Raw genomic sequence first — 16,380 nt, 5'->3', positions numbered from 1 at the left:
TGACGCAAAAATTGCATCATGATAAAATTTGGAGTTACAGATTAATTTGATTGGTTAAGGTCACAACCTTATACAAACCACACACCCCATATTTAAATAAAAGATGCAAGCACCTTTAAAATCTTCACAAAACTTGACCAAACAAACCCAAGTATTACATAAAATAAAAAGTAATTATAAAATAAAAGTAAAGAAAACATTTTTATCCTTTAATTTAAGTAAATTATAGGATTATGAAGGAATCTAAGTCCTCGAGAGAATATGCTTATATCCTCTCATTTCGGATTGAAAAAGTATACAATGAGACGATTTATCTTTGGTACAAGGTGATCACAATTAATCTTGACCATTGGATGTAAAATTGAGTGGCTACATTTATTGCTTTGATCAAACTCAAAGTTCAAAAGAAATTTTCTCAAACTTGTGACACATCGAAGCCATCAGATTTTACATCGAATGATTATAAATAATTGTGACCTCATTGTAGCAAAGGTAAATAGTTTCATTGTATACAATCCCTTTTGAATTTTGTATTTAACTCCATATTTTGACATTTGGATCTTAAAAATTTTGAAATAAGCAAGCTGATGATTTAAAATTTAGAGAAGATTACCTAACAAATTTGCATATGCAAAAAAACTAATTAGGTTCAAGATTTCATTGAATCATCAAATTTTAAGTCCAATTTTAGAAAAAAATCCAGGACGAAGTGATTTGGAACCCTCGAGATGCCTTTGGAACCCATGGGCACCCTCCTAACCATGTTGTAACACCATGTGGCACGATGGTATGCAACATACCGTACAGGGACCAAAATAAAAATTTTATTATTGTTAATTATTTGATCGAAATAAATTTCAAACTATATATCTGAATCGAGTGATTTTTGAATCATTTGAAAGATTCTCAACTCTGATCAGAAAAGAAGTGAACTTCACTTAGGTTTAACGTGAATGTTACGTGTAGGAGTCTAGTGGACCATTTATTTGGACTAGTGATTTTAAAAATAAATCGATTGCTCGGATCAAGCACCTAAAAACCAATTTAGATCAATGAATTGGCAATCCATATCTCTATTTTATTATACAAGAAAAATAGTGAACCAATAAAAAAAATAGATCTAAATCAATAAATCAGCAGTCTGGCATTTTATTTAAGACCTTTCATCATCGCTAAGGTCATAAAAAAAGAACATCTACCTCTCTCTACGCTCTCTTAATAAACCCAACTCAGCAGCATCCCTTCTGGCTCTCTATTTCTCTTTAAATCCATCTAACAGCCTCTCTTTATTAAATTATGTCTTTTGCTCGATAGTGATCAGACCTCTAGTTTTCGACTATTATAATGAAGTCCTTTTTTGTGGTTTATCCCGAAACAACTCTAGTTAAATTCTTTTTTTTTTTTTTTTTTTTTTTTGTGACATGTAGCACTGTATGATACCTAAAAACTAACCATCCCAAATTTGGGACGGTTCAATATTAGCAACAAGTATGGAGCAATTTGATGTTGTTGATAATATAGTTAGCAAATCGTCATTTAATTGGCGATTTTTTCAAAAAATCGTTGTTTTTATGGAAAGTGAAAGAGAATATTAAAAGAGAGAGAACATTCAACTAGAGAAAATTAAGAGAGAGATAAACACTGAAAATGAGAGAGAAAAAGTAAAAGAGCTAAAGGATCTCCACCCCAGCAAAGAGCATTGCATTCGCAGAGTAGGGGATCAAGGATCAACGCACTTTGGAACTGTCCCTTGACTTCCAAACCCAAACATGAGAGAGAAAACAAAAACATGATTATGTAAGTATGGGTATAGTCTGGTAGTGGTGGCTTCAGGATGTACGGATCTAGAGGCTTCGATACCACTTGACGCAAAAAAAGGATGAAAAAAATAAGAAAAACTATAAAAATAAGAACAAAAAAAAATGTGAATGAACATATCTTCTCTTTAGATCTGCCAGAGTGTCAACTCTAAAATATCTATTTAAAATGCAAAATTTATTTTTTTTCGTTGTTGTGCTAATTTACAAAGCACATCACCGATATTTTAATAAAAGGAAAATTTTTACATAAGGTTACAATCTTAAACTATAGAATTAAAGTGCACCACAAAATTCCATTTGAAAAAGTTGCTTTGATGTTGGGAAACCCTTTAATTGATCATCTCGACCTCAAGATGTATGAATATACATGTAAGAAAAAAAAAATTGGAGTTCTAAAAATAATACATCTTGCAAATATTATACGGAAGATTTTCACATGTTTATGGATCTACACTTTATGTGAACCAGTTTTGGAGTTTAAAAATTTATAACTAGAAATGAAAATAGATTCTCAGACCATCTTACGAATTTTTTACGCTAATACTGCATCTTATGATAAAATTTGAAGGTGCGGCTTTTTTTTTATTGTTTAAGGTTGCAACCATATTCAAACCACACCCTTGAAAAAATCCCTTTAAGTTAAGGTGACTCTTGAGAAAGCTAAACACTATTGAATCCTAATCACTCATATCGCCAAACATTATCCATTAAAAAAACACCCCTAAAATCTCCACATTAATGAAAGACAATAATATACTTAAAACAATAAAAAAAATTTAAAGCTAAACTACACCTATTGTTTCCTAAGAAATAAACAATACTAAACAAAATAAAATAATAAAATAAAAAGCAAACCCTTACTATATTAGTAACTCAATCATTTATTTGTGAAATATCTTTTATCACTTCATAGTTACATTTATGATAACATTATAAGATAAAACATTGTTAAAGAAATAAATGATACAATTATTGTTGAAAATCTAAAGCCCTTTCCAACACAAACATGTTCATTCATATACTACGCATGCTCTGCATAGGCCTTCTCTTCCTTTGGATCTTAGAACACAAATAAATAGGATGTTTTCATATTTAAACAAGATTTCCCTCTTCCACATTTTTAATATGGGATAAATAACCTAACACTTCTCTATCTACACCTATAACACAAAATACAATTTTCAAGGCTCTACACTAATGAAAACATTATTGAATAGAAGGGTTACTATTTTTAAAAATAACATAAGGTATATTTCAAAACAAAAAGTACAAACATTTTTTATTTTTATATTTGAACATAAAAATACCATTTCAGAACATTGCGAGCCACCTCGAGCGGTTTCAAGCCAACTCAAAATCTGTAGGTGGCTGGTTCAACCCACATGTCAAATTACTAGAAGATGAATGACCTCATATTTCGTCTATGTACACCCCGGAATTGACTGTAAAGTAGAGGTTTAAACCTGGGGGATTCTCCATGACAAATGTCCCCATTTTTCTTTGAAGAAATGCACGAATTTACTAACAGTAGCACCTCTCATTTATGTTGTGCCAATTGCATGTAGAAGGATAAGGATGGCCTATGGATTTACTATGAATCGCACCTTCTCACTTATCCAGTCCTTCCTATAGGCATTAAAATGGAAAAAACTCCTCTCAAAGAATCTTAAAGGTGTAATATAAATACCACATTGTGGCCTCAAGCAAGGCAATACAAGTAACCAAGCAATATAAACACAGTTTCTTTTACCCATAACATGGCTTCACAGAACATGAAATGCCTTGTGGTTCCCCTTCTTTTCACCCTAATGCTTGTCCTCTCTTTTGGTAAGCTTTAACACATTCACATTCTTCTTATGCTTATACTGTAGATTAGATTGTTCATTTCTGATTTAATTTCTCCAAATGATTCAATTTTTTTTCTCTTCATTTGTTTTTCTTTTCTTTTGTTATTGTTTGTGTTTCTTCTTACATCTGTTTTTTTAATGTCCTTGCCATGGTTATCGAGTTCAGACCAGATTGGCGGTTTGACCGGTCGAACCATCGACTCTCTCTCTCTCATCTGATTCATTTTTTCTCAAACTTGTAGTAGATGGGGCTTCGGCAGTGGCAATATGCAACATTCCTGTGACAACGAACCCCTGTGATGATGACAAGTGTGGATCCTACTGCTCGGATCACTTTAGCTATCCTGGAACCTGCGAAAAGTCCGATCTCTGTGTATGCACCTTCATTTGCTAACCTTATGCAGTCATACTACGTTTCCAGTGAAATAAAGAGCCTCAGTTGTCTTTATCTCTCTCTCACTCTTACCATTTCTTTTCTTCTCTTTTTTTTCTTTTTTTTTCTTTTTTTTTGAATATCCATTTTCTTTTGGATGAAGTTTCTTTAAGGCCTCCGCTTTATGAAAACAATACACAGCCTCATCTCCAATCCTCGTCCAAAAAGCACTTATTGGCAACAACAAAAATCTTTGTGATCGCTCTTAAATCAAATTCCAGCATCGACATTAGAATTTGAAACTCAAAAAATGGTACAAATCTTGCGGATCCATGAATACTTATTTTTAGAAAGATTGCATTTTCCAATAAGTATAAATGTGAAGTTGTGGTACCAACCACCTTGACTAACTGCTTAGAGCCTGCAATTTTTTCACATTTTACTTACGAAAATCTTTACATTGAAGGAAAAAGTTTATAGAAGGCTCTTGTTGGGAAGAAATGTCTTCCATGTATGTATGAACCAAGAAGAATATCAAATCTCAAAAAAGTAAAAATATATAATTTTGTAGGAAATTAGAAATCAATTATTGTATCAAGTTTTACATGGAAAACCCATAAAAGAAAGAAAAATCACAGGGTATCACAATAGGAATCCACTACCACAATGAAACTTATAGTTTTGGATTACAAGAGACACACTTATCTCGAAACATCATTAAAAACATCATCAACCTTCGCTTTTAAACCCGCTCTCCCAATTGAGTAGCATTGATGATCAGCCTTATCTTTCCCATACTACACTGCCACTGAAAAGATAAATATGGGAGAGATAAAATTGATCGGCAGTATTACACCGTTGGGAGAGTAAGTTTAAAAGGAAAGATCAATTAGGTTTTGTTGATGTTTAGAGAGAAGTTTTACCTCTTATAACCATAGACTGTAAGTTTCATGTGAAAGTGGATTTTTACTTAGCAAGGTTGTGGATGTATCCTTTTTGGGATTAACTACGTAAATCATGTCATTGTGGTGCCTTATGTGTTTTTAGTATTCAACACTATTAAAAAACAGTGCGAGAATAAAAGTACGTTTGTAGTATTCAACACTATTAATTTTAATTGAATGATGTAAGATTTGACACTATGTTAAAAAGACATCTGCATTCCGTGGCTTACAACCAATTCAAATTTGTGAGATTACACAAGTGTTTAACTAATGTTTAGGTTAGAGGTCAAATTTTTTCTCCCCTTCATTATATTTTTGCTTCTAGTTTGTATAGAGCCGAGGCTATAAACAATCAAAGTAAAATGCACCTTTTAAATAGTGTCAAGAAATGTGGTTTCAATGATGGGAATCTTTGTGTTAGCCTTAAAATATATTTCATCTTTAAGTATAAAAAATTAAAGCTTAAACCATGGTGTAGATCAAGCAGATCTATGAAAACTTGAAAATCTTGAAAATTGACGGACCAAAAATGTGTTACAAGATGCACTATTTCCAAAACTAGAAATCCATTTTTTTATCATGTCCATGTATCATGATGTCGAGATGATCAATTTGAGGATACTTGGACATCAAAAGAACATCTTCTAATGAAATTTTTTAGGTATGCACTAATTTGATTGTTTAGAGCCTCGGCTCTATATAAACTTTTTCCTTTGGCTTAACCTGTTGCATCAATCCGCTCAATGGTTGTGATACCACCATCTATTGCATTACTGTGCAAAGGATTTGACTCTTTTATTATAAGTAGGATACAACTATTCACACTCATTAAATGATAAATTGGATGGCTTGAGAGAAGTAACAAATCTGTAATTTTTTTAGTTTTTTTGGAACTGTCTATTCAACGACACTCTTACAACCACCCATTTCAAAATTTAAGGGACAAGAGTGAGTTTGATCTCCTTGTACGAAAAGTAAATGATGTCTTTGTGTATTTTTCCTTTCTTTGGGATTGATATAAAGGCTTTCTTGGAATATCTTAAATACTTGATTCATGCGCAACAAAAATGGATACATTGCTATTTTTTGTGGCTTCGGATTACGGATGTAGAGACTTTGATATCCTTGATACAACAAAAGGATGAAGAAAATAAGAGAAATCATAAAAATAAAAACAAAAAAATGTGAATGAACATACCTTCTCTTTGGATCAGCAAGAGTGTCGACTCTAAAAGAACTTTCTACAAGATGCAAAAATTATTTCTCCTTCTCTCTTGTCCTAATTTATAAAGCACAACACCTATATTTGAGAAATGGAAAATTTTACATAAGGTTGTAATTTTTTATTTTTTTATTTACAAGGACATAAGGTTTTAATATTAAACTATAGAATTAAGGTGCACCTCAAAAATCCATTGAAAAAAATTGCTTTGATGTTGGGAAACTCTCTAATTGATCATCTCGACATCAAGATGTATGGATATACATAAAAAATAAAATTTGGAGTCCTAAAAATAGTACATATTACAAATATTATCTGGACCATCCATTTTAAAGATTTTCACATATTTATAAATCTGTTCTTGATTTAAACCAGTTTTGGAATTTAAAATTTTATCGATAGAAATGAAAATAGATTCTTAAGCCATCCTAAAAAAAAAAATTATGCCAACATTGCATCTTATGATAAAATTTGGAGGTGCGCATTATTTAAGGTTGCAACCTTACTCAAATCACGCCCTTAAAAAAAGCCCTTTAAGTAAAGGTGACTCTCAAGAAACCTAAACACTATTGAATCCGAATCACTCGTCCTGCCAAACATTATCCATTAAAAAAGCACCCCTAAAATCTCCACAATACTAAAAGACAAGAATGATACCTTAGGGTGCAGATGGCATACGGACGCCTCCGTAAGCGTAGAGGTAAGGTGCCTTTCAATTTTTTTCATTGTATATAATTTTGATATAAAATGTTATTAGGATTATTTCAAATTTTATTTTTATATTTAATTATAAATTTTAAATTTTAAAAATGGTTAAAATCAAATAGATCTATAAACATATGAAAATCTTGAAAATGGACGTTATAGATAATATGTTATAAAATGCACTATTTTTTAGGCATAAAATATTTTATTTTTCATAGTTATACATCTCAATGTCGAGATGATTAATCAAAAGGTTTTTCAACATTAAAACTACTTTTTCCTATGGATTTTTGAGGGGCGTCTATAGTTCTACATTATAAGGTAGCATCCTTACCTAAACTTTTTCCTTCTTGCTAAGGTCAATAGCACTTTGACTATCACAATGAACCACATGGTTGTTTTGCTTCAAACCTAATTCCTTTAAGAACCTCTTCATCCGCAACATTTCTTTGCCGGCTTCTGTAGCCGTTATGTATTTTACCTCTAACATGTAAAGAGCAACACACTTTTGCAATTTGGACGTTCACGACATGGCACCCCCCTACAAAAGTGAACAAGTAACCTTATGTGAATTTCCTGGTATGGAGATCTCCAGCAATGTCTACAGCTGTATATCCATCTAGCACAAGTTTTTCACTTCCAAAGCATAAACATAATTTGGATGTACCCTCAAAATATCTGTGAATCCATTTTTTTGTTGTCCACTGTTCCTTGCTATACTTGGTAAGAAATCTACTCACCACTCCTACTAGATATGTGATGTCTGGCATTGTACATACTATAGCATACATCAAACTCCCGACCACTGAAGTATTGGGAACATCTTCCATTTCTTTATTTTCCTTCTTGTTTGAAGAACTTTGTCTTGCACTCAACTTAAAAGTGTTCTACAAGTGGCATGCTAACTGGCTTTGCATATTTCATACCTACCTTGTTCAATTTTTCCTGTGACTACCATAGATTTGCTTTTGGGGTCACGTCTTATTTCCATGCCCAAAGTTCCAAACCCCAAATCCTTCATGTCAAAGGATTTGCTTAATTCTTTCTTTAACATGTCAATCTTATGAAGATCATGCCCAACAATTAGAACGTCATTAACATAAAGCAGAAGAATAATAAAGTCATTATCAAAAAATATTATAAAATAAACACAATGATATTCAACAGTCCTCTTATACATGTGACTCATAAATGAGTCAAACATCATGTACTATTGCCTCAAGGCTTCTTGTGATTCATAAAAGGTTTTTTCAACTTGCAAACTACTATTATTTGCCCTTCTCTTCACAATCTTTTGATTGTTCCATATAAATCTCTTACTGCGAGTCGTCATGAAGAAAGTAAATTTTGATATCTAATTGCCACTAGACTTAGAATCAATGAATGAATGACATGCGAGTCGTCATGAAGAAAGTAAATTTTGATATCTAATTGCCACTAGACTTAGAATCAATGAATGAACGACATCTTCATACCAGATAAAAATATTTCATCAAAATCAATGCCTTTTTTTCGCCCAAAGCTTTTTATAATTGGGCGAACTTTGTACTTCACCTATTTCTGACCTGCATGATATTGCTGATATTATTTATGCTATAACGATATTAATCTTTACGATTCTTATATTTTAATGTATTTTAGTATTGATAGTATCAATGTATTATCATTAGTTGCATTATATTATACTAATCTCTTACATAAAGTCACGTTTTGGAAAAGCCAACTTATTTCTTTACATTGTTTACCCCTGTTTTTCCCTCTTTTTTGCTTATACGAAAAAAATTTCCAAACATGTTTTTGTGTGAAATACCCTCGATAAACAAAACATGATTTGCATACCCTAGGATCGAGACGACCCCTAATTGTTAAAACCAGTCTACTCTTTATAATAGTCCATGTATAATTATATATTTTATCTATGATAATTCTATGATTTTTCTTTTATGTGATGCAAATTTAATGGTTAACATAAGTTTATACAAGGAAAGAGCATTTCAATATTCACAAATTGATGAAAAACATGAAAGTTAATAATGTAGTACCTTCATTTCTTATTGGATTCTTAAAAAACAATATTTATAATGAATTTTAATAATTTTTTTCGGATTTTTTTGAAGCTTTAATCCGACCGATTCAGCCGATTCTCGATCCGGATCGCCGATTCACCGATCCGGATCGGTTTTTGAGATGCCCGATCCGAGTCACCGATCCGCTATTTAAACCATTGGTTAAAACAATAATAAGTATTCTCTTAACCTAACAAAATATACGCTAACGATCTTGATTTATTTTATTTATAGACCTATGTACTAAAATTTAAGAATTTTCCTTACAAAACTTTATTTTCAGAAGGGTGAGGTTTGTATAAGGCATCAACCTTAAACAATCAAAGTAAGACACACCTTAAAACTATGTTAAAAGATGCAGTTCTGGTGCTAGAGAGTCTTGCGATGTCAAGGCTATTGTCAGCCTTAATCATGAAATTTAAAGTTTCATAAACAATAAAAAATATAGAAAAGGGACAGTCCATATAATGTGTCATGAGATGCACTACTTTAATAACTTGAAATCTTTTTTTTTTCGCTTCATATCTACACATTAGTTGTTACACCTTTAAGATTCTTTGAGAGGTGTTTTTTCCATTTTAATGCCTATAGGAAGGACTGGATAAGTGAGAAGGTGCGATTCATAGTAAATCCATAGGCCATCCTTATCCTTCTACATGCAATTGGCACAACATAAATGAGAGGTGCTACTGTTAGTAAATTCGTGCATTTCTTCAAAGAAAAATGGGGACATTTGTCATGGAGAATCCCCCAGGTTTAAACCTCTACTTTACAGTCAATTCCGGGGTGTACATAGACGAAATATGAGGTCATTCATCTTCTAGTAATCTGACATGTGGGTTGAACCAGCCACCTACAGATTTTGAGTTGGCTTGAAACCGCTCGAGGTGGCTCGCAATGTTCTGAAATGGTATTTTTATGTTCAAATATAAAAATAAAAAATGTTTGTACTTTTTGTTTTGAAATATACCTTATGTTATTTTTAAAAATAGTAACCCTTCTATTCAATAATGTTTTCATTAGTGTAGAGCCTTGAAAATTGTATTTTGTGTTATAGGTGTAGATAGAGAAGTGTTAGGTTATTTATCCCATATTAAAAATGTGGAAGAGGGAAATCTTGTTTAAATATGAAAACATCCTATTTATTTGTGTTCTAAGATCCAAAGGAAGAGAAGGCCTATGCAGAGTATGCGTAGTATATGAATGAACATGTTTGTGTTGGAAAGGGCTTTAGATTTTCAACAATAATTGTATCATTTATTTCTTTAACAATGTTTTATCTTATACTGTTATCATAAATGTAACTATGAAGTGATAAAAGATATTTCACAAATAAATGATTGAGTTACTAATATAGTAAGGGTTTGCTTTTTATTTTATTATTTTATTTTGTTTAGTACTGTTTATTTCTTAGGAAACAATAGGTGTAGTTTAGCTTTAAATTTTTTTTATTGTTTTAAGTATATTATTGTCTTTCATTAATGTGGAGATTTTAGGGGTGTTTTTTTAATGGATAATGTTTGGCGATATGAGTGATTAGGATTCAATAGTGTTTAGCTTTCTCGAGAGTCACCTTAACTTAAAGGGCTTTTTTCAAGGGTGTGGTTTGAATATGGTTGCAACCTTAAACAATAAAAAAAAAGCCGCACCTTCAAATTTTATCATAAGATGCAGTATTAGCGTAAAAAATTCGTAAGATGGTCTGAGAATCTATTTTCATTTCTAGTTATAAATTTTTAAACTCCAAAACTGGTTCACATAAAGTGTAGATCCATAAACATGTGAAAATCTTCCGTATAATATTTGCAAGATGTATTATTTTTAGAACTCCAATTTTTTTTTTCTTACATGTATATTCATACATCTTGAGGTCGAGATGATCAATTAAAGGGTTTCCCAACATCAAAGCAACTTTTTCAAACGGAATTTTGTGGTGCACTTTAATTCTATAGTTTAAGATTGTAACCTTATGTAAAAATTTTCCTTTTATTAAAATATCGGTGATGTGCTTTGTAAATTAGCACAACAAAGAAAAAAAATAAATTTTGCATTTTAAATAGATATTTTAGAGTTGACACTCTGGCAGATCTAAAGAGAAGATATGTTCATTCACATTTTTTTTTGTTCTTATTTTTATAGTTTTTCTTATTTTTTTCATCCTTTTTTTGCGTCAAGTGGTATCGAAGCCTCTAGATCCGTACATCCTGAAGCCACCACTACCAGACTATACCCATACTTACATAATCATGTTTTTGTTTTCTCTCTCATGTTTGGGTTTGGAAGTCAAGGGACAGTTCCAAAGTGCGTTGATACTTGATCCCCTACTCTGCGAATGCAATGCTCTTTGCTGGGGTGGAGATCCTTTAGCTCTTTTACTTTTTCTCTCTCATTTTCAGTGTTTATCTCTCTCTTAATTTTCTCTAGTTGAATGTTCTCTCTCTTTTAATATTCTCTTTCACTTTCCATAAAAACAACGATTTTTTGAAAAAATCGCCAATTAAATGACGATTTGCTAACTATATTATCAACAACATCAAATTGCTCCATACTTGTTGCTAATATTGAACCGTCCCAAATTTGGGATGGTTAGTTTTTAGGTATCATACAGTGCTACATGTCACAAAAAAAAAAAAAAAAAAAAAAAGAATTTAACTAGAGTTGTTTCGGGATAAACCACAAAAAAGGACTTCATTATAATAGTCGAAAACTAGAGGTCTGATCACTATCGAGCAAAAGACATAATTTAATAAAGAGAGGCTGTTAGATGGATTTAAAGAGAAATAGAGAGCCAGAAGGGATGCTGCTGAGTTGGGTTTATTAAGAGAGCGTAGAGAGAGGTAGATGTTCTTTTTTTATGACCTTAGCGATGATGAAAGGTCTTAAATAAAATGCCAGACTGCTGATTTATTGATTTAGATCTATTTTTTTTATTGGTTCACTATTTTTCTTGTATAATAAAATAGAGATATGGATTGCCAATTCATTGATCTAAATTGGTTTTTAGGTGCTTGATCCGAGCAATCGATTTATTTTTAAAATCACTAGTCCAAATAAATGGTCCACTAGACTCCTACACGTAACATTCACGTTAAACCTAAGTGAAGTTCACTTCTTTTCTGATCAGAGTTGAGAATCTTTCAAATGATTCAAAAATCACTCGATTCAGATATATAGTTTGAAATTTATTTCGATCAAATAATTAACAATAATAAAATTTTTATTTTGGTCCCTGTACGGTATGTTGCATACCATCGTGCCACATGGTGTTACAACATGGTTAGGAGGGTGCCCATGGGTCCCAAAGGCATCTCGAGGGTTCCAAATCACTTCGTCCTGGATTTTTTTCTAAAATTGGACTTAAAATTTGATGATTCAATGAAATCTTGAACCTAATTAGTTTTTTTGCATATGCAAATTTGTTAGGTAATCTTCTCTAAATTTTAAATCATCAGCTTGCTTATTTCAAAATTTTTAAGATCCAAATGTCAAAATATGGAGTTAAATACAAAATTCAAAAGGGATTGTATACAATGAAACTATTTACCTTTGCTACAATGAGGTCACAATTATTTATAATCATTCGATGTAAAATCTGATGGCTTCGATGTGTCACAAGTTTGAGAAAATTTCTTTTGAACTTTGAGTTTGATCAAAGCAATAAATGTAGCCACTCAATTTTACATCCAATGGTCAAGATTAATTGTGATCACCTTGTACCAAAGATAAATCGTCTCATTGTATACTTTTTCAATCCGAAATGAGAGGATATAAGCATATTCTCTCGAGGGCTTAGATTGCTTCATAATCCTATAATTTACTTAAATTAAAGGATAAAAGTGTTTTCTTTACTTTTATTTTATAATTACTTTTTATTTTATGTAATACTTGGGTTTGTTTGGTCAAGTTTTGTGAAGATTTTAAAGGTGCTTGCATCTTTTATTTAAATATGGGGTGTGTGGTTTGTATAAGGTTGTGACCTTAACCAATCAAATTAATCTGTAACTCCAAATTTTATCATGATGCAATTTTTGCGTCAATTTTTTTTAGAATGAGCTGGTAATCCTTTTTCATCTCTAATTATGAAATTCTAAACTCCAAAAAATAATTCAAATCAAGTTGATCGACAAGCATATGAAAATCTTGAAAATGGATGGTTCACATAATGTATTAAAAGATTTACTATTTTTGGGACTCAAACCCTTTTTTTGTTTTTTCTTTTTTCTTTACATATTTATACATTTGATATCGAGATTATCAATTAGAGGGTTTTCCAACATCAAAACAACATTTTTCGATGGATTTTTGAGGTGCACATTAATTCTATATTTTAAGATTATGACCTTATATAAACTTTTTTTTCTTTAAATTTTTTTGAATTGTTTTTGTCGTGGATAATGTTTGGCAATATGAATAATGAGGATTTAATGGTGTTTAGTTTTCTTGAGAGTCAAGTATGTGATTAGTTGTTTTTCCAAACAAGAATATATGTACCCTGCCTTGTAAATTGGGAAGAGAAAGAAGAAGATTGGATTAAACTCAAGAGAGGGTACATTATTTCATTCTTTTTAACTTTTATTTTTTTGGTTTAATTTTTTTCCTCCCTGTTATATATATATATATATTTGGTGCCCATGTGATTTAAGAAGGGGGTATAATTTCTCCATGTACATGGATTTGAGAGTTGATAATATGTTAGAATTATAAACAAGGGAAAAATACATACATATCTGTTATAGTTTCTGTTATTACGGTTTTACCGAATAGTTTCCGTTATTATAACCGTGTCCGTTTTTTAATGTAAAAACAATTTTTTTAAAAAAAAAACGACTTTTCCTTTTAAGTTGTTGAACAGTCGAACATACACCAATTTTGTTTATTGAAGACATTTCATGTTTTCTCTCGCTTGTGGTGTATTTTCTCTGCCTCTGTGAAGTCATAGTTATCCGATAAAATCAAAGAGGAACAACTAGTTTGAAGCCCTAAATTTAGGAGAAATATTAGAGATTATGAGATTAGGCGAAATCTTGTGGCATATTCTCACTCTACCTCTTTGAAGTCATGGTTCTCCTTTCAAACTCCATTAGATTTTGGCATATCTCGCCCATTCCTGCTATTAGTTTATGACAAAGTATTTGTCAATATTGTGCTAATGCATTGCTTTAAATATACATCAGTATTTGGAGACTTGGCCAAGGCTACTCGAATTCGGCTGAGTAACTCGGCTTCCCCCTATGTCGCAGCGAGTTTGCCCTGAGTACACTGTACACGCGCTCTAAATAAGTTATATATAATAGGGAAAATATCTCCTTAGCCCCCATTTTTAAGTTTTATATCTTCTACCTCTTTAAGCTAACTTTATCCCCTTTAAACCTATTTTTTGGCCTCAAACAAATATAAGAATTTGGACCTATTTTTTTACCTCAAACAAATATAAAAAAGATATATCTTTTCTAAATCCTATCCTTTCTCTCTCTTCACATGATTTTTCCCTAAATCTCTCTCTCCATGACTTTCTCCAAACTCTCTCTCTCCCCTATGTTTTTCCAAATCTCTCTCTCTCCCTGTATGTCCCCCCCCCCTCTCTGTTTCCCAATCTCTCTCTCTCTCTCCATTACTCAATATCTTGGTGATGGGCTTAATCTATGGCAGACCTTTTCTGGACATTGTTGCATGTTTGAATAGTGTGCGTCACCAATTGGTAGCGAGAGTTATTGGGACTCTCACGGGGGGGAGAGAGGGGGGTTGGGAAACATAGAGAGTGAGAGGTTAGTTGGAGAAACACAGGGAGAGAGAGAGAGAGAGAGAGAGACGTTGGTTAGGAAACACAAGGAGAGATAGAGAGGGGTTTGGGGAAACACATGATAGAGAGAGAGCGAGAGATCTGGAGCAAAAAAGTGGATGCAAATACAGAGAGAAAGGGTTTGGGAGAATCTTAAGGAAGTGAGAGAATGAGAGAAATTTGGGGGGACTATATCACCTAAAGAGATAAAGGGTTTAGAATGAGCATGTTTTTTTTGTATTTGTTAGGGCTAAAGAAATAGTTAAAAGTGAGGAAAGTTAGTCTGGGAGTTAAGATATGTATTTTGAATCATTGAGTCTATTGAGATATGAAAACTAAAAATAGGTGGTACGGGGATACTTAAAATGGAAAAAACAACTAATGGGTTTTTGAGAAACACTGATACTTAAATAATATAAAGGTTGACACTTTTTTTTTGGGTAAGTAGGTTGACACCTTATGTAAACTTTTTCTTTTTCTAAATGAAATGCACTCTACTTATCCATAGGCGCATGCATTTTCTTGGATTCATAATTATCACAAAATCTACCCAATTTAGCATTAGAAAAGAATCCTCTATTAGTTGTTTCGATTTACGAACCTTAAATATAGATTTTCTTCAATTATTTTTCCTTGATTTGGGTGCAATACCGCTACTTTTCCCAAAGCTTTATGATTTTTATAGCTCAAAATTGAGAAAATATTAAATGAATTATACGTAGTAGATAGCCTTAATATTATCACGGTATAAATAAGAACTTGACCAACACCATCTTTAAATAAACTGATACCTTCTTCATAGTTTCAGTCTTTGTCCTTGGTAAACATGAAGTCCATGGCTCTCCCTTTGCTTTTGTGCTGCTTTTCATCTCCTCCCGTAAGAAATAGTACATGTATAATGCTCGCTTTTTTTCATTATGTATAAATCTGATTTATGTTTGAATTGCCTTGGTTATTCATGATTAGGAAAATGGAACTGGTAAACGATAGCGATGCCCAAGGCTATGTTAAAATACTCACGAGAGATGCATTATTTAACATTTTACACATTTGCAATCATTCCAACTTACGAACATGCCTCTTTTGATGGATATTTTAAAATTAAATTAATCCACATCGGTAAAATGCTAAATAGATCATCTCTTGTAGATATTTTGATAATTAGCCCTTTTGATTAATTTGTAGTTTCAGTTTTCCAACGGTTAACAATTAGAGGTATTTTAATAAGGGATTGTGTAATGTGAGACTATTTACATTTCGTACGAGGAGATCACGATCGTTCTTAATCATTGGAGGTCATATTTAAAAGATTGAAGTGTGTCACAATATTCGAGAAATTTTGTTTTGAACACTGTGTTTAGACAATGACACATTTCCAACCACCCGATTTCATATCTAACTATCAATACTGCTTTTGATGCAGATGGCATCTCAAAGGCACTAGTATGCACCACTAATGATTCCTGATGCATGATTCCTGGGAATATAGTGTGAAACTGCACCTTACTTCAGGATATTGCATTGAGCCCCATCTCTGTGAATGCTACTCCCCTTGCTAAGGTTACATGAATCCAAGGCTCCGAACTATATTTACGTGTGTAAGCGCGTGTGCGTGTGCATGTGC

General features: G+C 32.1%; 1 long non-coding RNA gene across 1 annotated transcript; it reads left to right on the top strand.

Annotated features, from left to right (window-relative positions):
* The first annotated feature begins 3,543 nt into the window (after positions 1-3,543).
* On the top strand, positions 3,544-4,115 carry LOC148782611 (uncharacterized). The gene is made up of 2 exons (XR_016053191.1): positions 3,544-3,647; positions 3,910-4,115. It is a non-coding gene; the product is annotated as an uncharacterized LOC148782611 (long non-coding RNA).
* Positions 4,116-16,380: the final 12,265 nt, after the last annotated feature.

Source organism: Amborella trichopoda, chromosome 4, assembly GCF_054954075.1.
Source record: "Amborella trichopoda isolate Santa Cruz 75 chromosome 4, AtrichopodaSantaCruz75HAP2 v2.0, whole genome shotgun sequence".
Lineage (NCBI taxonomy): Eukaryota > Viridiplantae > Streptophyta > Magnoliopsida > Amborellales > Amborellaceae > Amborella > Amborella trichopoda.
The sequence above is the reverse complement of the archived record's forward strand: the minus strand, read 5'-3'. Positions and strand labels throughout refer to the sequence as shown.